A 23,772-nucleotide genomic window follows, 5' to 3' on the forward strand; every position below is an offset into this window, starting at 1 on the left:
GGTGGGGGCGGGGAGGAGTCCTCTCCCATCTCTAAGTTCTCTGTAAAGTTGGACACAGAGTTAGCAGAGGGGAGGAGGCATGAGATCATCTTCCAGGATGGTGGAACCTGCACGGACCCGGAGGTGGAGCAGGCGGAGGGTTTTCAGGAGGACTAGGCTTCCCTAGAAACTGGTGTCCCCGAAGTAAGCAGCCAGCTGCAGTGGTGAGCTTCCCGGTAGCGGGGTGACGGGTCGGTTAATTTCTCCAGGACAGGCAAGGGTGGGGTGTGGGAAAGGGGTCAGAGAGGAAATGGGCATGGGGGAGGGCAGCCCCCAGGTGGCGGGCATGCTGAGACGTGGAGCTGGGACGCTAAAGGCAGGGAGCCCTGGAGCTTGAAGGCGGTGTTCGCGAGTGGGCTGCGGGAAAGTGGATTATAAATGGCGCGACCACGGGGCAGGAAGGGGGGGTGGCAGGTGCAGGCCTGGCTGATGGTGCTGTGGAGGCCACCCAGAAGGTCATGCCTGGGATTTTGTTAATAAAAACAGAGGAGGATAGAAATGTTGGGGCATTGCCCAAAATAAAAGTATGTATTAAATCATGAAACTTCTTGTTCATACAAATATGTGTACTAGATCACAATGTAGACTTTCTTTTACTACTTTTATTGTGGTGAAATGTACATAACATAAAATTCACCATTTTAACTTTTTTTTTTTGAGACGGAGTCTCACTGTATTGCCCAGGCTGGAGTGCAGTGGCTCCATCTCGGCTCACTGCAACCTCCACCTCTCTGGTTCAAGCGATTCTCTTGCCTCAGCCTCCGAAGTAGCTGGGACTACAGGTGCCCGCCACCACGCCCGGCTAATTTTTTGTACTTTTTTTTAGTAGAGACGGGGGTTTCACCATGTTGGCCAGGCTTGTCTTAAACTCCTGACCTCAGGTGATCTGCCCACTTCGGCCTCTCAAAGTGCTGGGATGACAGGCGTGAGCCCCACACCTGGCCCATTTTAACAATTTTAAGGGGGCAATTCAGTGGCATTCACATTGTTGTACAGTTATTCCCACTGCACCAATTCCAAATTTTTTTGTCACCCCAAACAGAAACCTTGTACAGATGAAATGGGTCATGTGGTCACATGGTCATAGTCTGCAGAAAGATGCTCAACACCCCTAATCACGAGGGAAGGGGAAACCAAACCCATCATGAATCCCAGTCTCACACGCACCAGGCTGGCCACTATCAAAAAGCAGAAAATAACAGTTAGTGAAGATGTGGTGAAACTGGAAGCCTCGTACACTGTTGGAGAGAATGTGAAATGGTGCAGCCGCATTGGGAAACAGTATGTTAATTGCCTTAAAACATTCAACATAGAACTACCATATGATCCAGCAATTTCACTTCTGGGTATATACCCCAAATAACTGAAACTAGGGGTTCCAATAGATGTTTGTACCATCAAGTTCATAGTGGCATTATTTACAATAGCTAAAGTATGGAAGCAGCACCCCAGGTGTCCACTGACAGATGAACAGAGAAACAAAATATGTTATCTACATACAATGGAATATTAGCCTAAAAAAGGAAGGAAACTGTGACACGTGCTACACCATAGATGAACCCTGAGGACATTATGCTAAATGAAATGAGCCACAAAACTCACAATAAGACCCAAAAAGACAAATACTAGGTATCTATATGAGGTACCTAGAGTAGTCAAGCTCATAGGGACAGAAAATAGATTGGGGGTGGTGAGGGGCATGGGGTAGAGGGAAATGGGGAGTCATTGTTTAATGAGTCCAGGGCTTTACTTAGGCAAGATGAAAATGAGTTCTGGCCGGGCGCGGTGGCTCAAGCCTGTAATCCCAGCACTTTGGGAGGCCGAGACGGGCGGATCACGAGGTCAGGAGATCGAGACCATCCTGGCTAATATGGTGAAACCCCGTCTCTACTAAAAATACAAAAAACTAGCCGGGCGAGGTGGTGGGCGCCTGTAGTCCCAGCTACTCGGGAGGCTGAGGCAGGAGAATGGCGTAAACCCGGGAGGCGGAGCTTGCAGTGAGCTGAGATCCGGCCACTGCACTCCAGCCTGGGCGACAAAGCGAGACTCCGTCTCAAAAAAAAAAAAAAAAAAAAGAAAGAAAATGAGTTCTGGAGACGGATGATGATGATGGTTGCACAACATTATGAATGTATTTAATACCGCTGAACTGTACACTTTAAAATAGTTAAATGGGGCCGGGCGCGGTGGCTCACGCCTGTAATCCCAGCACTTTGGGAGGCCGAGGCGGGCGGATCACTTGAGGTCAGGAATTCGAGACCAGCCTGGCCAATATGGTGAAACCCCGTCTCTACTAAAAATACAAAAGTTAGCTGGGAGTGGTGGCGGGCGCCTGTAGTCTCAGCTACTCGGGAGGCTGAGGCAGGAGAATCGCTTGAACCGAGGAGGAGGAGGTTGCGGTGAGTCGAGATCGCACCACTGCACTCCAACCTAGGCGACTGAGCAAGACTCCCGTCTCAAAAAAAAAAAAAAAAAAAAAAGCAACATCTGGCCACAATCTAAGTTATGAGTCAGCTGCACATTTAGCGGCTTGAAGAGATCTTTATAAACAGTGGGTTGCAGAAAACAAGAGAACACGTCCAGAGGACACTGATAACAATGTTATATACATTGTGACCTCAATAGTGGTTTTGTTTGCTTTTTTGTTGTTCGTTTTGTTTGTTTTGTTTTGTTGTTGTTGTTTAAGAGGAAGAGTCTCGCTCTGTCGCCCAGTCTGGAGTGCAGCAGCGCGATCACGGCTCACTGAAGCCTCGACCTCCTGGGCTCAAGTGATCCTCCCGCCTCAGCCTCCCAGGTAGCTGGGACTACAGGCATGCGCCACCATGCCTAATTTCTTGATTTTTTTTTTTTTTTGTACAGAGAGGGTCTCACTATTTTGCCCAGGCTGGTCTTGAACTCCTGGGCTCAAATGATCCTCCTGCCTCGGCCTCCCAAAGTGCTGGGATTACAGGCGTGAGCCACTGCATCCAGCCTTCAAGTATATATATAGATATATTTTTTTCAAATAATATACAGAGATATATATATATATAGTTTGTTTTTAAAGAGGGGATATGGAACCAAGAAAACAGTCACATTAGAGGCATGGGGGTGGCGCGGGCTGCCGGGGCGACGAGAGCACTACCCAGAGGAAGGGGCTTTCTGTCGGATCTGACGCGGCACTCCCAGAACAGAGCGAGGGGCCGGACGCAGACCCGTGGCGTCCTCCGTGGCGTGGGGGTTCTGGGGGGTTCGGTCCTTGGGTTCAGAGAGGGTGGTGGGGACGGGACAGCACGGACGACTGCACTCTGGGGACCCGGCCGCGGAGGGGTGCGGCCAAGGCGGATCCTGGACCGGCGCACACGAGCTCGCCTCGGCCTCCACGTCCGCCCCGCTCGCCGCCTTCCGCCACCGACCCCCGAACGCGGCCGACCGCGCGGACGGGCGGGACGTGCACGGCGCTGGCCGAGGAAGCTGTGCGCAAGCTCGCCTCAGCTCCCGGAGCTGCGGGCCCCGCACGCCCTTGGCCCATCCCTGCGAGCCGGAGGAGCGGGTGACCGGTGTTCTTCCCAGTGCGCGCGTGCACCACCGCCGGCCCCGCAGGCCGAATCTCCCTGCCCGGCCAACCTGCGCCCGCGCGCGGCGCTCCTCGCGGAATCCGCCCCCGCTTTCGCCCCGCCCCCCGCGGCCCCGCCCCCGCGGCCCTCGGCCCTTACAGGGTGGCTCCGAGGCCGCGCCCGGCGGGCCAGCCAATGGGAGTGCGGCGCGCCCCGCGGCACGTGCGCTCCAGCCGCTCCCGGCCGGGTGCGAGCTGGCGGAGCTCCTTGGCCTGGAGCGCGCGGGGCGGGGGCGCGCGGGGCAGGCGGGACGCGGGGCGGAACGGAGGCAGGATGGGGGCGGGGCGCTGGCGACAAGGCGCGCTGATTGGCCGGTACTGCGCTCCGAGGCCGTTAACGGCGTCTGGGCCGGGCCACGGCTCCAAAACAAAGGGCAGGCGGCCCGCGGGGCGGTGGCGGGAGGATGCCTCGCGCCCTGCCTAGGCGCTAACGGCCTCAGCGCGTCCCGGGCCGCGCCGGGAACGCCTGAGAGCCGAGCCCGCGCTGACCGGGGCCCGGGCCGGATGGGCGCTGCGGGCCGGGGCGCGGACCGCGGAGCGGCCGTGAGTACGGGCGGGCCTGGCTGCAGCTGCGCGGGCGGTTACTTTGTGGCCACCCAAGGATACTGTGGCTGCGGGCGGGCCCGGGAAGCACCTGTTGGGCGTCCGGGCGGGCGGGGGTGCGAGCAGGGCGGGCCTGTGACTTTTTTGTTCCGTTTTGGATTTTGATTTGTTGATATTGGGCTCACTCCGTTTTGGCACAGACAACAACGCCTAATCTTTGATTCCCCCGCCGTTTCTTTTCTCCACCTTCTCCGCTGCCCCTCTTCTCCCGCCCCACCGTGAAAAGATATAGGGAAAATGGACAAGATCCCAGATTATTGGTTTTTCCTTCCTTAAAAAATACAGCCTCAACTGGGCAAGGAAATGAGGGCAAAAGAGGTCTCCTAGGAATGTTTATCAGAAAGGCGGAAAAAGGTTTTCAAGTTGCCACATAAAGATCATGACTAAAATGGAGCGTCCTCGGTGTTTACCACTTGTGGCATAGGTTTCATTAACAGAGATTGCAAAAGCCTGAGCTTCAGAGAGCTAAACAGGGTCTGCCTCCCCCATGCTTGCCTCTGATTGACATCTTTGATGTCCAAATTATGTACTGAGTTATAAGGATGGGAAAAAGACTGAGATTCTATTTTTGGCAGATGATGAACATGGAAGACATCAATTTCCCCGCCCCACGCTTTTTTTGTTCCGTTGCATTTCTTCCTCTAAAACATACCCACCTTAACCTGATGTTTCCTTTGCTAAGAACGTTATTCTTCCCACCCACCAGCCCCTGACACTCCTGAATCCTTACCTAACTCCCAAGGCTAGGTTTGCCACCCCTGGGGAGCCTTTCCAGGCACCTCACCTGAGCAAGGTATAGATGTGACAAATGTTTGCTGAGCATCTCCCAGGTGCCAGGAGCTGTGCTTCATCCTGGTGTCATTGAGTCTTATAATCATGCACTGATCCCCCTCAGTTGTGGGCTCTTGGGAGGCAGTGGTAGTGGCATGTTTGAGGAATAAGGATCTCCAGGACCTTCATGGTCCCTCCTCTTGGGCCCTACAGGGTAGAATGTCATCTACTTGTGGGAACCCCTAAGGGCTGGGCCTGTATTGAACACTTATATAATAACTGAGCCCTCTTAATTACCAATCCGAGCAATAGTCTTCTTTCAAAATAACTTATTTTGGAAAAATTGTAAATTTACATAAAGGTTGCAGAGCTACTACAGACAATCCCAATATATCCTACACCCAGTGCTCCCCATCATTACCATCCTGCACTGCTGTGGTGAAAAACTGACCTGGGTGTATTCTTCTCACTAAACTCTGGGTATTAAGCCTTTTCACATTTGAATCACTAATTTATAAAGCCATTTCTCTTTGTGTGTGTTTGTTTAAGACAGGGTCTCACTCTTGCTCAGGATGGAGTACAGTGGCACAGACACGGCTCACTGCAACCTCCACATCCTGAGCCCAAGTGATCCTCTTGCCTCAGCCTCCCATGTAGCTAGGACTACAGGTGCACACCATCATGACTAGTTAACTTTAAAATTTTTTGTAGAGACCGGGATCTCACTTAATGTTTCCCAGGCTGGTCTTGAGCTCCTGGGCTCAAGTGATCCACCTGCCTCAGCCTCCTAAAGTGTTGGGATTACAGGCTTGAGTTGCTATACCTCACCATAAAGCTATTTTCTTTAGATTGAGCGTAGTATTCCTCTAACATCTGTTATTGATTCTTGCCTGTCTTCACTAAGTACTACCAGCACCTGTGTCAAGGGGCAGGGATACAGGAAAACGGAAAGAGGCTACCCTATAGGTTTTTTCTTTTTTCTTTTCTTTTTTGTTGGTTTGTTTTGGTTTATTTCAACAAACAAATTGGGTTTTTTTGAGACAAGGTCTCATTCTGTCCCCCAGGCTGGAGTATAATGGCACAGTCTCCACTCACTGCAGCCTCAACCTCCTAGGTTCAAGCCATCCACCTGCCTTCTGAGTAGCTGTAACCACAGGCATACACCACCATACCCAGCTAATTTTTTAATTTTTTTGTAGGGACAAGATCTCACTCTGTTGCCCAGGCTGGTCTCAAACTCCTGGCCTCAAGTGATCCTCCCGTCTCAGCCTCCCAATGTGCTGGGATTTATAGGTGTGAGCCCAGCCTACCCTGTAATTTTGTTGTTGTTGTTCATGTGGTTGTTTGTTTTTGTTTTGTTTTGTTTTTCAGACAGAGTCTTACTCTGTCGCCAGGCTAGAGTGCAGTGGCGTGATCTTGGCTCAGTGCAGCCTCTGTGTCCCGGGTTCAAGCGATTCTCCTGTCTCAGCCTCCTGAGTAGATGGTACTACAGGCACGAGCCACCACGCCCAGCTAATCTTTGTATTTTTAAAAGAGACAGGGTTTCACCGGGTTGGCCAGATGATCTCAATCTCTCAACCTCAAGTGATCAGCCCGCCTCGGCCTCCCAGAGTGCTGGGATTACAGGTGTGAGCCACTGCGCCTGACCAACCCTGTAGTTTTAATGTATTTGTCTCCATGGAAGACTAATAAAATTGTTTTGAATATGAAGAAGCAATAGAAGCCCCCCTGCTTTCAAACTGTTCTCTGATGCTCTTCATTAGAGTTAAATGAAGTTGCGTAAAAGGTTTTAAGTAGTTAGATCTAATAATCAGTGAAATCTCTAGGGAGTGGGAATTTTGACAGGGGATTTGAGCGGAGGTTGAAGAAAGTTCTCAATAGCCAAGACATGGAGGGTTAAGGGTTTTTGGAGCAAGTAGTGCGAGATAGATTCAGGAAAGAAGTCAAGAGGATGAAATTGATTCCGCCAGCAAATGCCAGGACATTACACCTGTTACACAGATGCTGAGTACTAAAAACCTGTTGGCGGTGAGAGTAAAATGGAAATCCTGGAGCCAGCCACTGTTGCCCACACCCCAGGAAGGGGTTAGGAACCGTTATTCACCCCATTGCTCAGCAGGCCCTCTGGCACCTGCAGGGTCTTGGGCCAGGGCCAGGATTCCTGGTGGGGATTGTGAGGGGCTTGCTGAGCCCCTGCCATACTGTAACAGTGACACATGCTCCTGCCCTGAGACCCTGGTCAGACACCTAAACTGTGCCCAAGGATCATCCCCCTTAACACCTCATGTACTCTGACTGCCTTGTAAATTGCATGTGACCTCACTTTACAAAGAAGATAGCAGAACTTGGCTTCAGGTCCCAGAGCCAACAAACACGTGGCACATTTTGCATCAAACCCTGGGAAGCCTCTCAAAGCAAGTCAGACCCTCTTTCATCTTTGTCCTGGGGGTGATGACATCCCTGTTGCCACACCTCACCTACTCCCTCCCTCCTGGTGCCACCTGCCTTCTCAGCAGCGTTGGCATACACCCCCGCCACCCAAACGCTTCCCCCTCACCTGGTTCCTCTTTGTGCATCTGTTTTTGTTTTTGTTTTCTTCTCTTGCCCGAAGACGGGAGGCTTGAATGTTTGATGAGACTTTATATAGCATGAGGGTAAAGAAAATAGTTTTTAAGATTCTCAACCTCTTTTCGTCTGTCTCAATCCAGTCTTCTGGGTCTGGTGTCCACTCTTTCAACCTAACAACGCTAGTGTTGCACATAGTTCCTACACCTCCCTTTTCTTCTTCTTCTTCTTCTTTTTTTTTTTTTTTTTTTTTTTTCTGAGACGGAGTCTCGCTCTGTCGCCCAGGCTGGAGTGCAGTGGCGCAATCTTGGCCTCCCAAAGTGCTGGGATTACAGGCGTGAGCTACCGCGCCCGGCCCCCTTTTCTTATCTTTTCTTTTTCTTTCTTTCCCTTTCTCTCTCTCTCTCTCTCTCTCTTTCTTTCTCTTTCTTTTGACACAGGGTCTGTCTCTGTCATCCAGGCTGGAGTGCAGTGGCGATCACCTCAGCCTCCCAAGTTGCTGGGACTACAGACATGTGCCACCACACCTGGTTAATTTTTAAATTTTTTTTTTTTTTTTTGAGACGGAGTCTCGCTCTGTCGCCCAGGCTGGAGTGCAGTGGCCGGATCTCAGCTCACTGCAAGCTCCGCCTCCCGGGTTTACGCCATTCTCCTGCCTCAGCCTCCCGAGTAGCTGGGACTACAGGCGTCCGCCACCGCGCCCGGCTAGTTTTTTGTATTTTTTAGTAGAGACGGGGTTTCATCGTGTTAGCCAGGATGGTCTTGATCTCCTGACCTCGTGATCCGCCCGTCTCGGCCTCCCAAAGTGCTGGGATTACAGGCTTGAGCCACCGCGCACCGCGCCCGGCTAGTTTTTTGTATTTTTTAGTAGAGACGGGTTTTCGCCATGTTGCCCAGGCTGGTCTCGAACTCCTGACCTCAGGTGATCTTCCCACCTTGGCCTCTTAAAGTGCTGGGATTACAGGCGTGAGTCACCACTCACAGCCCGGTCTTCTTGTTGTTAGCAAGAAAGCACCTCTACTAGGATGTGTCCGAGGACCTTGGTTATGGGAAACTTTGTTACTAATGGTAGAAAAAAAAAAAAAAAAAAGTACAGGTTCTTTGAAAAGAAGCGCTCAGTACAAGCACATTATCAGTAGTCTCAGGAGAGGTGATAGAGGTAGTGCTTGAGCACAGGTGGGAGGAGAGATGGAGGAGAGAGCCTGGAGGGCTGAGGCACCCGGGGCCACTGGGCAATGGAGGAGCTAGGCCCCTTGAGTTCCCCAGAGAGCAGGGACTGGTGGTGAGTCTAGAGGGCTGTGGAGCTTTGTCTCAGGGCAGCCATACAGGTGGTTTGATGCTGTCGGTGGGCCCCATTGTGCACCTAGGCTGCAGTTCCTGAAATGTGGAGGGGAGCTTTTCCTCCTGTAATTCAAGTAGGGAGGAAGTGGACGTGTGTAGAGGGAAGCTAGAATTGCCACAGGCAAATTGTACCCACACTGTTGCCCTTTGTTGTAAATTTTTCCAGACCCTTCCACACCTGTGACTTCATGTACTATGTGTGAGTTTGAATAGTCAGAGTGGGCCGGACTCTGTGGCTCAGGCCTGTAATCCCAACACTTTGGGAGGCCAAGGAGGGTGGATCACTTGCAGTCAGGAGTTCAAGGCCAGCCTGGCCAACATGGTGAAACCCCATCTCTACTAAAAATACAAACTTAGCCAGGCATGGTGGCAGGTGCCTGTAGTCCCAGCTATTTGGGAGGCTGAGGCACAAGAATTGCTTGAATCCAGGAGGCAGAGGCTGCAGTGAGCCAAGATTGTGCAACTGCACTCCAGCCTGGGAGACAGAGCGAGACTCCAGAAGCCCCATGATGGAAATGTCTCTGATGCATGTTTATCAGTGCATTTGGCCAGTCTCTTTTGGTTAAACTTTGTTGTTGTTTTTGTTGAGAAGGAGTCTCGCTGTGTTGCCCAGGCTGGAGTTCAGTGGCAGCAATCTCGGCTCACTGCAACCTCTGCCTCCCGGGTTCAAGCAATTCTCCCGCCTCAGCCTCCCTAGTAGCTGGGATTACCGGCGCCCACCACCACACCCAGCTAATTTTTGTATTTTTAGTAGAGACAAGGTTTCACCACGTTGGTTGGCCAGACTGGTGTCAAACTCCAGATCTCAGGTGATCTGCCCATCTCAGCCTCCCAAAGTGCTGGGATTACAGGTGTGAGCCACCGAGCCTGGCCCCTACTGGTTAAACTTGAGGTGGCTTGTAAGCTTTTGTTATTACAGGCAGTATTATTATAGGATGACATTTTGCTATTTCAGGTAATAGCTGCTTTTATCCAGTTATTTTGCACATGTGCACCAGTCAAAGGTGAGCTCCCCAGATGAACCCCCAGTCCAGGGCTGTGCTCCTAGGAATGTTGTGGGTGTTGCCAAATGGCTGGATCACAGAGCACCTTCACCAGTGGTGTTATCAACTTATAAAATTTTTAGATTTAATTTATTATTTGTAGAGACTGTCTCGCTCTGTCGCCCACCCTAGAGTGCAGTGGTGTGATCATGGCTCACAACAACCTTGACCTCCTGGCCTCAAGTGATCCTCCCATCTCAGCCTCCCAAGTAGCTGGGACTACAGGTGCACACCTAGCTCATTTTTTTTTTTTTTTAAGAGATGGGGATCTTGCTGTGTTGGCCAGGCTGATCTTGAACTCCTGGCCTCAAATAATCTTCCCATCTTGGCCTCCCAAAACACTGGGATTACAGGCATGGGCCACCCCTGACCTTATCAACTTTTTTTTTTTGAGATAAGGTCGTACTCTATCACCAGTGCTGGAGTGTGGTGGTGTGATCTCGGCTCACTGCAACCTCTGCCTCCTGGGCCTAAGTGATTCTCCTGCCTTAGCCTTCCAAGTAGCTGGCACCACAGTCATGCACAACCGTGCCTGGCTAATTTTTTTTTTTTTTTCTTCAGGACAGAGTTTTGCTTTTGTTGCCCAGGCTGGAGTGCAATGATGCAATCTCAGCTTACTGCAATCTCTGCCTCCCAGGCTCAAGTGATTCTCCTGCCTCAGCCTCCCAAGTAGGTGGGATTATAGGCGCGCACCACCATGCCCGGCTAATTTTTGTATTTTTAGTAGAGATGGGGTTTCACCGTGCTGGCCAGGCTGGTCTAGAACTCCTGACCTCAGGTGATCCACCCACCTCGCCCTCCCAAAGTGCTGGGATTACAGGTGTGAGCCACTGTGCTTGGGCTTTTGTATTTTTTGTAGAGATGGGGTTTCACCATGTTGCCCAAGCTGGTCTCAAACTCCTGGACTCAAGCGATGCACCCACCTCGGGTTCCCAAAGTGCTGGGATTGCAGGCATCAGCCACCACGCCTGGCCTAACTTTAAAAAAAAATCATTGCCAACCTGCTAAGTGTTAGACAGTGTGAGTGTGCCTTCAGAGTTGAACATCTACTTGCATGTTCCATCTTGGACACAATGGTCCACGGTGGGGAGACTCTGGCTTTGTTTTTTTTTTTTTTTTTTTTTTTTTTTGAGACGGAGTCTCACTCTGTCCCCCTTGCTGGAGTGCAGTGGCCGGATCTCAGCTCACTGCAAGCTCCGCCTCCCGGGTTCAGGCCATTCTCCTGCCTCAGCCTCCCGAGTAGCTGGGACTACAGGCGCCCGCCACCTCGCCCGGCTAGTTTTTTTGTATTTTTTAGTAGAGACGGGGTTTCACTGTGTTAGCCAGGATGGTCTCGATCTCCTGACCTCGTGATCCACCCGTCTCGGCCTCCCAAAGTGCTGGGATTACAGGCTTGAGCCACTGCGCCCGGCCGAGACTCTGGCTTTGAATTGAGCTTCACAGGTCATTGGCTGGGCAACGTTGGGCCACTCGGGTAACCTTTTTGGGCTTCGGTTTCTCCATGTGCATGGTGGGGCTCATAAGGACATGCATCTCTTAGGACTGCTGTTGATTGCACGATTCTTATACAGTGAGCAGCTTAGGACAGGGCTGGTGTTGGCTTGCCAGCCTCTGGGAGCCGCTGCATGTCCTTTTCTGGGAGCTGGTGGTTTTATCCGTCGTCCATTCCCTCTGTGATGGCGGTGGCCTTTTCATCTTTCTTATCCCAAGGATAGTGTCTTGCCAGTGATGGGTGGGAGAGGCACAGCCAAAAGCAGGGAGGCCTCCTCCGTGAAGAGGAGGGGAAGGAAGGGGCGGCCGAGTGGGAACGGAGGTGGAGAAGCTGTGGGGACGGCTGCCCGGGTAGGTGACACCACTGCCTGTCACCCCTCATCCCTCTCCTCCCTAGGGAGGTGGACCATGGCTGAACACGGCAGGGCCACATGAGCTGAGCACTGTTCCTTCCCCACTCTCCCTGGCACTCTGTCCACCTGGCACGCCAACCCCTTCATCGCTATGCCCAGCAGACACCCCAGTTCTTCTCCAGCTTTGCAGCCTCTGACCCGGACGCACTGGCTTCCGTATCTCCCTGGGGCCCCCTTTCCATCTCATAACACCTTGGAGATCTCCACGGGGAGGTAGTGGGGATGGGACCCGCGCTCACCTGCCAGGTGGTGGCAGTGCCAGGGGTAGGTGGATCAGCCTGGGGATTGAGGGGAACAGGCTGTCCTCTGCACAGGTGCCCCGGAGGTGGGGCGAGGACCTGGTGGGGTGGTTGGAAAAGAGAAAGGGGCACCCCAGTCCGCACTCCATCCCATTGAGTGTCAGAAGCTGCTTGGTTTTGTTTGCTTCCTCATTGTGTTTGTCTTGAGAAGCGTGCTGTCGGCACCATATGGACATGGGCCTGATTCACGTTCTCTTAAAATAACTTTACAGGCTTATTTTAGGACAGAAATTTCTGGATTCCAGAAAATTGTTTTTGCTCTAAAAGCATACCCTACATTAATGTCTATTTGGGGGGATGGAGGGCAGCTGCCCTCCAAACTTGGGAACACACAGTGTCCGAGAGTGGAGATGATTTGCCTGGTGAATTGCCCAGCATTTTCCTTTCAGTTACTTACTTCAGGGCAGTTCCTAATTTGCCGATAGATCTTGTAAAAGCCCATTTATGTTGGTTGTTTCCAAACTTGGCCGTGGTTTCCCCAGTGCAACAGTGGATCTGTCATTTAAAGCCAAGTTAAAACTTAACATGACATGCCTCTCAGTGACCACAAATCCAGCCCTGGCCACTACTGCCAGGACCCCTTTGAGGGCTAGTGACAAGGGTCGCCATCAGGACTGAGACCACATGAAGCGCATGGGAGGCATCTGTGCAGTGACCAGACTCAAGGCAGGAGACAGGACGGGACCTGGGAGAGGGCGGGGGCCCAGGGCAGTAGGCTCTTCAGGTGAGGATGCCTTGGGGGCGGGGCTGTATAATGAAGGTCTCCAAATAAGGCCCATGCGAAGTGTGCTTGGGAAACAGCAAGCCTGTTTTGGTTGGAAACAAGGCTTTTTGTAATTAGTGGGGGCCTCAGTGTTTACTCTGCAGAGCCCTAGGCAGTCTGGTCCAGGAAGAGTTAGTAGTGTTCTCTGCATCCTACTGGGGATGTGTGACACTCGGAGAAACCACCAGGCAGAGGCGAGAGCTGAGATCTGAGCTTGTCACTACATCTATCTGCCTCATAGCTGAGAGGCTGAGCCAGTGGCACTTGCTCTGGGGACAGCTCAGGTGCAGGAAGAGGCTAGCAAGGGAGGGTAGCAGGCTGGGCTATGGCCACCAGGGCTGGTGTCTCCGCTGAGAGCTACAGGCTTTGAGCAAATAGAGAATACTGACAGCATGGAGGACCCTGGGGCAACACAGGACCCTGATGGGGACACACCGCTTCCTCCTGCCTGGAACACTGGTGGTCAGAGGGTCCCCTCCCTCCTGAGGACTGGCCTGTCCTCCCCTGATGCTCCTCCCTCTCAAGCCAGGCGGGACCAAGTAGCGGAGAGCACCTGTGCTCTGGAGTGAGCACCCACCTGTGGGACCATGGTGGCCACTAGTGGGCAGGGATGCCTGTTTCTCAGGATGTTGTGAGAATTCAATGGCCTGAGAATTTGTAGACCCTAAGGAGCAAGTGCATGATGTAAAGGGCAAGCGCCTATCTTTGGCAAGATTCTTGTCACTCTGGGGGCCTCAGACTCAAGGACCTTGTGCCTGAATAGATGAGACTCCTTCTTGGAACCTTCTGGGACCAGCTTGGGGCCACAGCAGGCTGTGGCTGGTCCTTCCTGGACAGCACTGGTAGGGCCCTGGCTTGTGCACTGCTCTTTGGGGACCCTGGTCCTAGAACATGTGGGGACATGTGGGCCTGGGTGGGGTGAATCTGCAGCTGACCCCCCACATGGCCCCTGCCCGCAGAGGCTCCTTGGTGCCCATGGGTCCATGTTTTTTGTTTTGTTTTGCTTTGGTTTTTTTGAGACAAAGTCTCACTCTGTCGCCCAGGCTGGAGTGCAGTGACGCGATCTGGGCTCACTGCAAGCTCTGCCTCCCGGGTTCATGCCATTCTCCTGCCTCAGCCTCCCGAGTAGCTGGGACTACAGGCGCCCGCCACCACGCCGGGCAACTTTTTTGTGTTTAGTAGAGACGGGGTTTCACTGTGTTAGCTAGGATAGTCTCGATCTCCTGACCTCGTGATCCGCCCCCCTCGGCCTCCCAAAGTGTTGGGATTACAGGCATGAGCCACCGCACCCGGCCGGGTCCGTTGGTAAGTTTTTAACAAGCTTACCAATGTTTAGTGGCCACTTCTCATATAAAGTACTGATGTTTATTTTTTGGATACGGTCTCACTCTGTTGCCCAGGCTGGAGTGCAGGGGCACCATCACAACTCACTGAAGCCTTGACCTCCCCAGCTTAAGCAATCCTCTGGTTTCAGCCTCTGGAGTAGCTGGGACCACAGGCATGTGCCACTATGCCTGGCTTTTTTTTTTTTTTTTTTAAGTTTTTTTGGTAGAGACAGGGTCTCGCTATCTTGCCTGGGCTGGTCTTGAACTCCTGGGCTCAAGTGATCCTCCTGCCCTGGCCTCCAAAAGTGCTAGGATGACAGGCGTGAGCTGCTGCCCCCAGCCGCAGTAGTGATGTTTCAACCCCCATTTACTTCTGCTGTCTCCATGTGAGGATACACCTGATAAGTATTCATTCCCCAGATATTTAAGTGCCTTTCATGGGCCAGGACACTAGTCAGTGATTTTTTTCTACTATGTAGGTTTAATAAAACCACCCAAGTGACTTTAAAATTTTATCATTTTCGGCTGGGCGAGGTGGCTCACGCCTGTAATCCCAGCACTTTGGGAGGCCGAGGCGGGCAGATCGTGAGGTCAGGAGATCGAGACCATCCTGGCGAACATGGTGAAACCCTGTCTCTACTAAAAATACAAAAAAATTAGCCGGGCGTAGTGGCAGGTGCTTGTAGTCCCAGCTACTTGGGAGGCTGAGGCAGGAGAATGGCGTGAACCTGGGAGGTGGAGCCTACAGTGAGCCGAGATCGCGCCACTGCACTCCAGCCTGGGCAACAGAGCAAGACTCCATCTCAAAAAAAAAAAAAAAATTATCATTTTAGGGCCAGGCACGGTGGCTCACATCTGTAATCCCAACACTTTGGGAGGCCAAGGTGGGTGGATCACTTGAGGTCAGGAGTTCGAGACCAGCCTGGACAACGTGGTGAAACCCCATCTCTACTAAAAAACTACAAAATTAGCCAGGCGTGATGGTACATGCCTGTAATCCCAGCTACTTGGGAGGCTGAGGCAGGAGAATCACTTGAACCCGGGAGGCAGAGGTTGTAGTGAGCTGAGATTGCGCCATTGCACTGGAGCCTGGGCAACGAGCGAAACTCCGTTTCAAAAAAAAAAAGAAAAAAGAAAATTTTATTTTTTTTTAGGCCGGTGCAGTGGTTCACACCTCTAATCCCAGCACCTTGGGAGGCCAAGGTGGGTGGATCATTCGAGCCAGGAGTTTGAGACCAGTCTGGGCAACACAGAGAAACCTTGTCCCTACAAAAAATACAGAAATTAACTAAGTGTGGTGGCACACACCTGTCATCCCAGCTACTTGGAAGGCTGAGGCACAAGAATCACTTGAACCCAGAAAGTGGAGGTTGCAGTGAGCTATCGCGCCACTGCACTCCAGCCTGAGCAACAGAGTGAGACACTGTCTCAAAACAAAATGAAAAAAAGAATGTTTTTTAAATGAACTGTTTCTTCTTCTTTTTTTTTTCCTGGGACAAAGTCTTGCTTTGTCACCCGCGCTGGAGTGCAGTGGTGCGATCGTGGCTCACTGCAACCTCCGTCTCCTGAGTTCAAGCAATTCTCCTGCCTCAGCCTACTGAGTAACAGGTACCCGCCACCATGCCCGGCTAATTTTAGTATTTTTAGTAGAGATGGGGTTTTACCATGTTGGCCAGGCTGGTCTCAAACTTCTGACCTCATGATCTGCCTGTCTTGGCCTCCCAAAGTGCTGGGATTATAGGTGTGAGCCACCGTGCCCAGCCTTAATGACTTATTTCATAATTACAAAATACTAGATTACTTAAGCAGAGTGTGATGAAGTTTGAAGAAGGTACTTGGAGTATGTGCCTTTGGAATGTTCCTGAGGTCAAGAGGAACTGCCGCTGTGCTGTCTCTGGAGCAGGACTGGGGTTCTGGGGTGGGAGACTCACTTTTCACTCAATGGAAGATCCTTTTGCCATCTCAGGACATACATGGTACTTACAGATAAGAAATGAAGATTAATAAAATGGACATGTATATACCCATCACCAGCTTAAAAATTAAAATCCCAGACCAGGCACGGTGGCTCACACCTGTGATCCCAGCACTTTGGGAGGCCAAGGCGGGTGGATCACCTGAGGTCAGGAGTTCGAGACCAGCGTGGCTAACGTGGTGAAACCCCGTCTCTACTAAAAATACAAAAAATTAGCTGGATGTGGTGCCGGGCGCCTGTAGACCTAGCTACTCAGGAGCTTAGGCAGGAGAATCACTTGAACCCGGGAGGCGGAGATTGCAGTGAGCCGAGATCCCGCCACTGCACTCCAGTCTTGGGGGGACAGAATGAGACTCTGCCTCAAAAAAAATTAAAATTAATTAAATTAAATTCCAGCCAGGCACAGTGGCTCACACCTGTAATCCTAGCACTTTGGGAGGTTGAGGCGGGCAGATCACCTGAGGTCAGGAGTTTGAGACCAGCCTGGCTAACATGGCAAAACCCTGTCTCTCCTAAAAATGCAAAAATTAGCTGAGTGTGGTGGCCTGCACCTGTAATCCCAGCTATTCAGGAAGCTGAGGTGGAAGAATGGCTTGAACCCAGGAGGCAGAGGCTGAGGCTGCAGTGAACCGAGATCGTGCGGCTGCTCCAGCCTGGACGACAGAGTGAGACTCTGTCTCAAAAAAAAAAAAAAAAAATTAAATTAAATCCCCTGCCAAGCGCAGCACGCAATGCTGTAGTCCCAGCAACTCGGGAGGCTGAGGTGGGGGGATCACTTGAACCCAGGAGTTCTGGGTTGTAGTGCACTATGCCAATCTGTTGACCACACTAAGTTAGGCATCAATATGGTGACCTCCCAGGAGCAGGGGACCACCAGGTTGCCTAAAGAGAGGTGAACAGGCCTAGGCTGAAAATGCCTGTAAATAGCCACTGCACTCCAGCCTGGGCAGCATATCTAAAACAAAATTAATTTTAACCCCCCTAGAAGTCGTTGGCACCCCCTCCTGCCCAGGGTCCTCACTTCCTCTGCCCTGTTACTCCCAACACAGGTGTCCCTTGTGGAAGGACAAGCGATGTGCACCAGTGCTGGCCCCCGGGGTTACTGACTGTGGGGTGAGGGCTGTGGCTTTTAAAAAGATGATCTGCAGTTAGGCATTCATGGCATTTAGAAATTCAAAACAAAACCCTTGGCAAATGACCCCCACCCCCCTTTTTTTGGGACGGAGTCTCACTCTGTTGCCCAGGCTGGAGTGCAGTGGCATGATGTTGGTTCACTGCAACCTCCGTCTCCCAGGTTCGAGCGATTCTCCTGGCTCTGCCCCCTCAAGTAGCTGGGATTACAGGCACCCAACACCAGGTCTGGCTGATTCTTGTATTTGCAATAGAGACGGGGTTTCGCCATGTTGTCCAGGCTGGTCTCAAGCTCCTGACCTCAAGTGATCCTCCCACCTCAGCCTCCCAAATTGTTGGGATTACAGGCGTGAATCACCACACCCGGCCGATATTACTTATTTTTAAATGATGAACAAAATGAAGGGCGGTTTCTGTAGCTCTCTACTCAAGTCACTTGGAGCAGGGATTCTGAACGCTAGAGACCTGAATACGCAGTTTGGGAATAAGTTTCCTGTCTCTCTCAGCTGCTTCACTTCATATTCTTAGTATCTTTGTTAAAGGGAAGTCCAGGGAAAGGAGAAGAGACAAACAAAAGTTTATTAATTTAAGTCTCATTTTAGTAAAAAGAGAAACTTAGGTGAAAATGTCACAAAGATTCAACATGAGTTCAGTAAGAAGTGAAGTCAGAACACTTCTTCCATTAATTGGTGGAACATGCGTGGATATGAATAAGGTACTGACAAGTTGTCACATGACGTCCTCATGCACCATGTGAGACATGTGGACAGGAAAGCAGAGGTGGAGATGGTGCTGGGCTCCTGGAGGGTGGTGACCGAACTGATACCTGTCCCCGTGACCTCCCCAGGGCATGTCAGCAAGTTTCATGGAAGAGATGCCAGATGGAAGAGATGGCAGGGTTCAGATTCATGAAGGGCCCAGTAGTTCAGGGCAACAGATAAGATCTAATAAAATGTACTGTGTTAACGCTAAATGTGAGGTCTTCTTGATTCTAAGAAACCCAAGGGAAAATTTCAGGATTAGCACAAGATGACTTAATAACAGCTAGTAAGAAAAAGAGTTTAAGGTTTGGGGAATCACCCATCAGGAATGTCCAATGTAGGCAGACTTTTTCAGAAGTTCTTTAACATAATATTGGAGAAAGAAATGGAATTCATTTAGAAGATGGCGTGTGTGGCCGGGCGCGGTGGCTCAAGCCTGTAATCCCAGCACTTTGGGAGGCCGAGACAGGCGGATCACAAGCTCAGGAGATAGAAACCATCCTGGCTAACCCGGTGAAACCCTGTCTCTAGTAAAAAATACAAAAAACTAGCCGGGCGAGGTGGCGGGCGCCTGTAGTCCCAGCTACTCGGGAGGCTGAGGCAGGAGAATGGCGTAAACCCGGGAGGCGGAGCTTGCAGTGAGCTGAGATCCGGTCACTGCACTCCAGTCTGGGCAACAGAGCGAGACTCCATCTCAAAAAAAAAAAAAATTGTGTGTATGTGTTTACATGTGTATACCTTTGTATAGACATTTACTCCACAAAATTCCTGCTCGATGGTCATCTCTGTTGAGAAATGTGATGAACTGGTGATTTTGTTTATGGAATGGGATCCAGCTTGGTTTCTCTTATCCTGCAGATGCACAGTGGCCCAGCAGTATTCCCCTGGAAAACTGTTCTCCGGACGCTGCAGTGCCCCTCTGTGCTGTCTGTGGCCACCTGTGGTCTGTTTCTGGGCTCACTTTCATATTGCATTGGCCTGTTTTTGTATCTTGTGCCAGTCCAACCCTCTTCTTTCTTTGATTGATTGATTGATTGACCGAGTCTCGCTCTGTCGCCCAGGCTGGAGTGCAGTGGCACAATCTCAGCTTACTGTAAGCTCCACCTCCCGGGTTCACACCATTCTCCTGCCTCAGCCTCCCGAGTAGCTGGGACCACAGGCGCCCATTGACATGCCCAGCTAATTGTTTGTATTTTTAGTAGAGACAGGGTTTAATCGTGTTAGGATGGTCTCCATCTCCTGACCTCGTGATCTGCCCGCCCCAGCCTCCCAAAGTGCTGGGATTACAGGCATGAGCTACCGTGCCTGGCCTCTTCTTTTCTTTTCTCTTTTATTTTCTTCTTTGAGACAGGGTCTCACTCATTACCCAGGCTAAGTGCGGTGGCACAATCTCTGCTCATTGCAGCCTCGACCCCCTGGACTCAAGCAATCCTCTCACCTCCCTAGTAGCTGGGACTACAGGCACCCGCCACCATGCCCAGCTAATGTTTTATATTTTTAGTAGAGATGGGGTTTCACCATGTTGGCCAGGCTGGTCTTGAACTCCTGACCTCGTGACCCACCTCCCCACCTTGGCCTCCCAAAGTGCTGGGATTACCAGGGCATGAGCCACCGTGCCTGGCCTCTCACTTTTCTTTCTTAAGCATAATTTATTCTGACGTATCTTCAGTGTATGTATTCTCTTTTTATTCTTTTATTCCTGTTAAACCCATTGGCCTTAATGCTGTTTATTTCTAGAATTTCTACTCCCGTTTTTCTGCAAGGTCATTTTTTTTTCTCATTTGCTATTCCTTACATATAGTTTCAAGCTTACCGGTTTCCTCAGTGAATATAGTAAGTAGAGGAGCCTCATGGTCTGCCTCAGGTCATTGAGATGTTGAGTCTCTGGATCTGGTCCTGGTGCTGGCCTTTTCTGTCTTTGCTCCTGGGGCATTGTTTCCATGAATGTGTGGTTACTGTTGACTGCATTACTCATTGTCCTGGAGAAATGACTTGTGGGGATTTTTCAGATCTAGGATAAAGATACTTCCTCCAAACTAGGTTTACGCTTCCTTCTGCCAGGTACCTCGGGGTGCTGTCGGCCTAACGCCATGTTAAACTAAATCCATCAACTGTGAGCTTTGGGAATCTTCTCACCGGTGTGAATTTGGGCCATACGTCCTGTGAGGGCTGTCCTGTGATCACTGCTCTGTGGAGGGGACCAGCCTTGGACTTCTTATCAGAGGCCGGGGGTGGCTGGATGGGGGCAGATGTTTTCAGGGTAAGAGCGGCTTGGCTCGACCCTCTGGTTTCTGCTATCCCCAGATGGTGCCTGGCGATTCCTCACTGTCGTCAGCCCCTGGATGCCTTTAAGAAAACCTCCTTTTATTTTGTCAGCATTGTTGGTTCTTCTCAGGAGAGGCCTGGTCCAAGTATTTGGGTTATCATAGTTTTACAAAACGTTCGTGTCTATGAAATCTTAAGTCACCTCTTTTTAAAAAATGTACCTTTTAGGCCGGGTGCGGGGGCTCACGCTTGTAATCCCAGCACTCTGGGGGGCCAAGTCAGGCAGATCACTTGAGGCCAGGAGTTTGAGACCAGCCTGGCCAACATGGTGAAACCCCGTCTCTACTAAAAATACAAAAATTAGTCAGGCGTAGGGCTGGACGCAGTGGCTCACGCCTGTAATCCCAGCATTTTGGGGGCCCAAGGTAGGTGGATCACCTCAGGTTGGGAGTTCAAGATCAGCCTGACCAACATGGAGAAACCCCGTCCCTACTAAAAATACAAAATTAGCTGGGCGTGGTGGTGCATGCCTGTAATCCCAGCTGCTTGGGAGGCTGGGGCTGAGGCAGGAGAATCACTTGAACCCGGGAGGCAGAGGTTGCGGTGAGCCGAGATTGCGCCACTGCACTCTAGCCTGGGCAACAAGGTCGAAACTGTGTCTCAAGACAAAAAGAAAAATTAGTGAGGTGTGGTGGTACATGCCAGTAGTCCCAGCCAGTCGGGAGGCTGAGGCAGGAGAATCACTTGAACCTGGGAGGCAGAGGTTGCAGTGAGCAGAGGTGGCACCTCTGCACTCCAGCCTGGGCAACAGAGACTCCATCTCAAAAAAAGTAAAATAAAATAAATTTAAAAAAAATTTTTTTAAGGCCGGGCGCGGTGGCTCAAGCCTGTAATCCCAGCACTTTGGGAGGCCGAGACGGGCGGATCACGAGGTCAGGAGATCGAGACCAACCTGGCTAACACGGTGAAACCCTGTCTCTACTAAAAAAATACAAAAAATTAGCCGGGCGTGGTGGCGGGCGCCTGTAGTCCCAGTCACTTAGGAGGCTGAGGCAGGAGAATGGCGTAAACCGGGGAGGCAGAGGTTGCAGTGAGCTGAGATCCGGCCATTGCACTCCAGCCCGGGTGACAGAGCAAGACTCCGTCTCAAAAAAAAAAAAAAAAAAATAACAACAAAAAAATTTTTTTAATTAAAAATGTACCTTTGATGTTTTTTATTTGAACTATACATAGTAAGCAGCATGTTTGTTTGTTTGTTTATATTTGTTTGTTTTCTTGAGATGGAGTCTTGCTCTGTGACCAGGCTGGAGTGCAGTGGTGCAATCTCGGCTTACTGCAGCCTCTGCCTCCCAGGTTCAAGTAATTCTCCTGCCTCAGCCTCCCGAGTAGCTGGGACTACAGGCACACGGCACCACGCCCAGCTCATTTTTGTATTTTTAATAGAGACAGGGTTTTTACCATATTGGCCAGGATGGTCTCGAACCCCTGACCTCGTGATCCGCCTGCCTAGGCCTCCCAAAGTGCTGGGATTACAGGCGTGAGCCGCCGCGCCCAACCTTAATAGTATTTTTGTCTATTTACACTTTTTATTTTAGAGAACTTGAAACCCGTTAATGCACATGTACATACATAATCCACACATATATGTGTGTGTGTGTGTATATGGCATATCCATTTTATCCGTATACTATATGTATATCCATTATACTATAGTTTCCTGAAGTTTCTATCACAGGCACAGTCATGGCCACATTCCAGTAATGCTTATAATTCCACGACCCATATGGCTTAATGCACACTTTGGTTTTCAGAATCTATCACTTACTTCTACAAATCAATAAGGAAAGGACCAGCAGCTAATAGAAAATGTGACCAAGATTTGAAAAGGAGGAACCGGAAAAGGTGCCCACCTGTACGGTCAGGTTGAAGCAGATTAAAGCCACAGTGAGATGCTGCCGCCTTATACCTGCCAGGCAGCAGAAATGTTAGCATTTGACCATGTTGAGTTGGCAGGATAAAGATCAGCAGGGACTCTTGTTCGTTGCTGGCAGGATGACCTTGTCACCAGCACTTGGGAGGTCGCCGCTAGGTGCACGGGCATCTGCTCCTGGGATTGTTCCAATGAAACACCTGCCTGAGCGGCTCAGGAGAGGTGACAGCGACAGCAGCAGCACCATTTAGTAGCCAGCCTGCGAGCCGATACACATCCACACCCCATCAGTGGCTGCATGCGGTGTATCTGGCGGGACACCAGGTGAAGGGGGCCCAGCTGCACAAGGGGACAGAGGCAGACTTCGCTGCACACCAGCAGAGAAGTCTCAGAATTGTCGGTGTCAAGTTCAAAACACGGAACAGGCAGCAGTGTAGCTCAGGGCCACACACGGGGCACAGCCATCAGGACAAGCAAAGACCAAGAAGCACCAAGTCCAAGTTAGGCAGCGTCTCAGGCCGGGGCACCGAGGAAGGGCACAGCAGCACCGTGGTGACCGGGTCCCAGTTCCATCCTGGGTGGCAGCCACAGGCCATTTGTGTCTTCCGTTCACACAATTACACACACTGCGTTGTGCCCATGCACATCTTCAAACCTTCTAATGCAGGCGTGCCTGTGCAGGTTGGGGGGTGGACGCCGTCCTGGTTGTCGTCCCACGGAGGGGCACAGGACAGGCTGCCGCCAGAGCAGAGGTCACATGGGGTGGGGGTGTGAGGGGTGCGTTTCAGGAAGAGCAGGTGCGAGGACGCTGCTAGCGCTTGACTCTTCTTCCCAGACCTGTGCTCTTGAATTTGGGGAAACCCTTGCTCTTCTGTTGGGCCTGAAAGAAAATCCGGTGTGCCTGACTCTCTGCAGGCCCCCGTCACGGGCTGAGCTGGGGTGGTGCCACCGGGAAAACTCACATCCCTGGTGCCAATGATGACAGCATCCGTCATGGACTTATCTTCTTTTGTTAATGAGACCTTAGAAATGTAAAAACGATACACTCTTCTTTAAAATAATTGTGGTCAGTACCCATAACTCTTACCGTCTTAACCATTTCTAATTATACAGTTCAGTGACATTAAATATATTCACATTTTTGTACAGCCATCACCACCCTCCAACCTCCAGAACTCTTCATGTTGCAAAACTGAACCACGGCACCCATGAAGCGGGGACTCCCCTACCCTGGGCAGCTCTTTCTGTCTCTGAGTCCCACTACTCTAGGGACCTCATACAATATTTGTCCTTTGTGACTGGCTTACTTCACTGAGCATAGTGTCCTCAGGGTTCCTCCATGTTGTAGCTGTGACAGGAGTCCCTTCCTTTTAAAGGCTGGATAACAATTCCATTGTATGCAGATGCCGCATTTTGATTTTGAGGCTGCCCGTTTGTGGAGGGACACTCTGCTGCTTCCCCC

At 51.1% G+C, this 23,772-nt stretch overlaps 1 protein-coding gene across 2 annotated transcripts in view; it reads left to right on the forward strand.

Annotated features, from left to right (window-relative positions):
• The first annotated feature begins 4,010 nt into the window (after positions 1 to 4,010).
• The window catches only part of YPEL1 (yippee like 1), a 39,636-nt gene continuing 19,874 nt past the window's right edge, over positions 4,011 to 23,772 (forward strand). For both annotated transcript variants that reach the window (XR_012418969.1, XM_045363917.2), the window contains exon 1: positions 4,011 to 4,177. The gene's annotated coding sequence lies outside the window, so the exon portion shown is untranslated. The remainder of the gene's footprint in view (positions 4,178 to 23,772) is intronic.

This window comes from Macaca fascicularis, chromosome 10, assembly GCF_037993035.2.
Source record: "Macaca fascicularis isolate 582-1 chromosome 10, T2T-MFA8v1.1".
Taxonomy (NCBI): domain Eukaryota; kingdom Metazoa; phylum Chordata; class Mammalia; order Primates; family Cercopithecidae; genus Macaca; species Macaca fascicularis.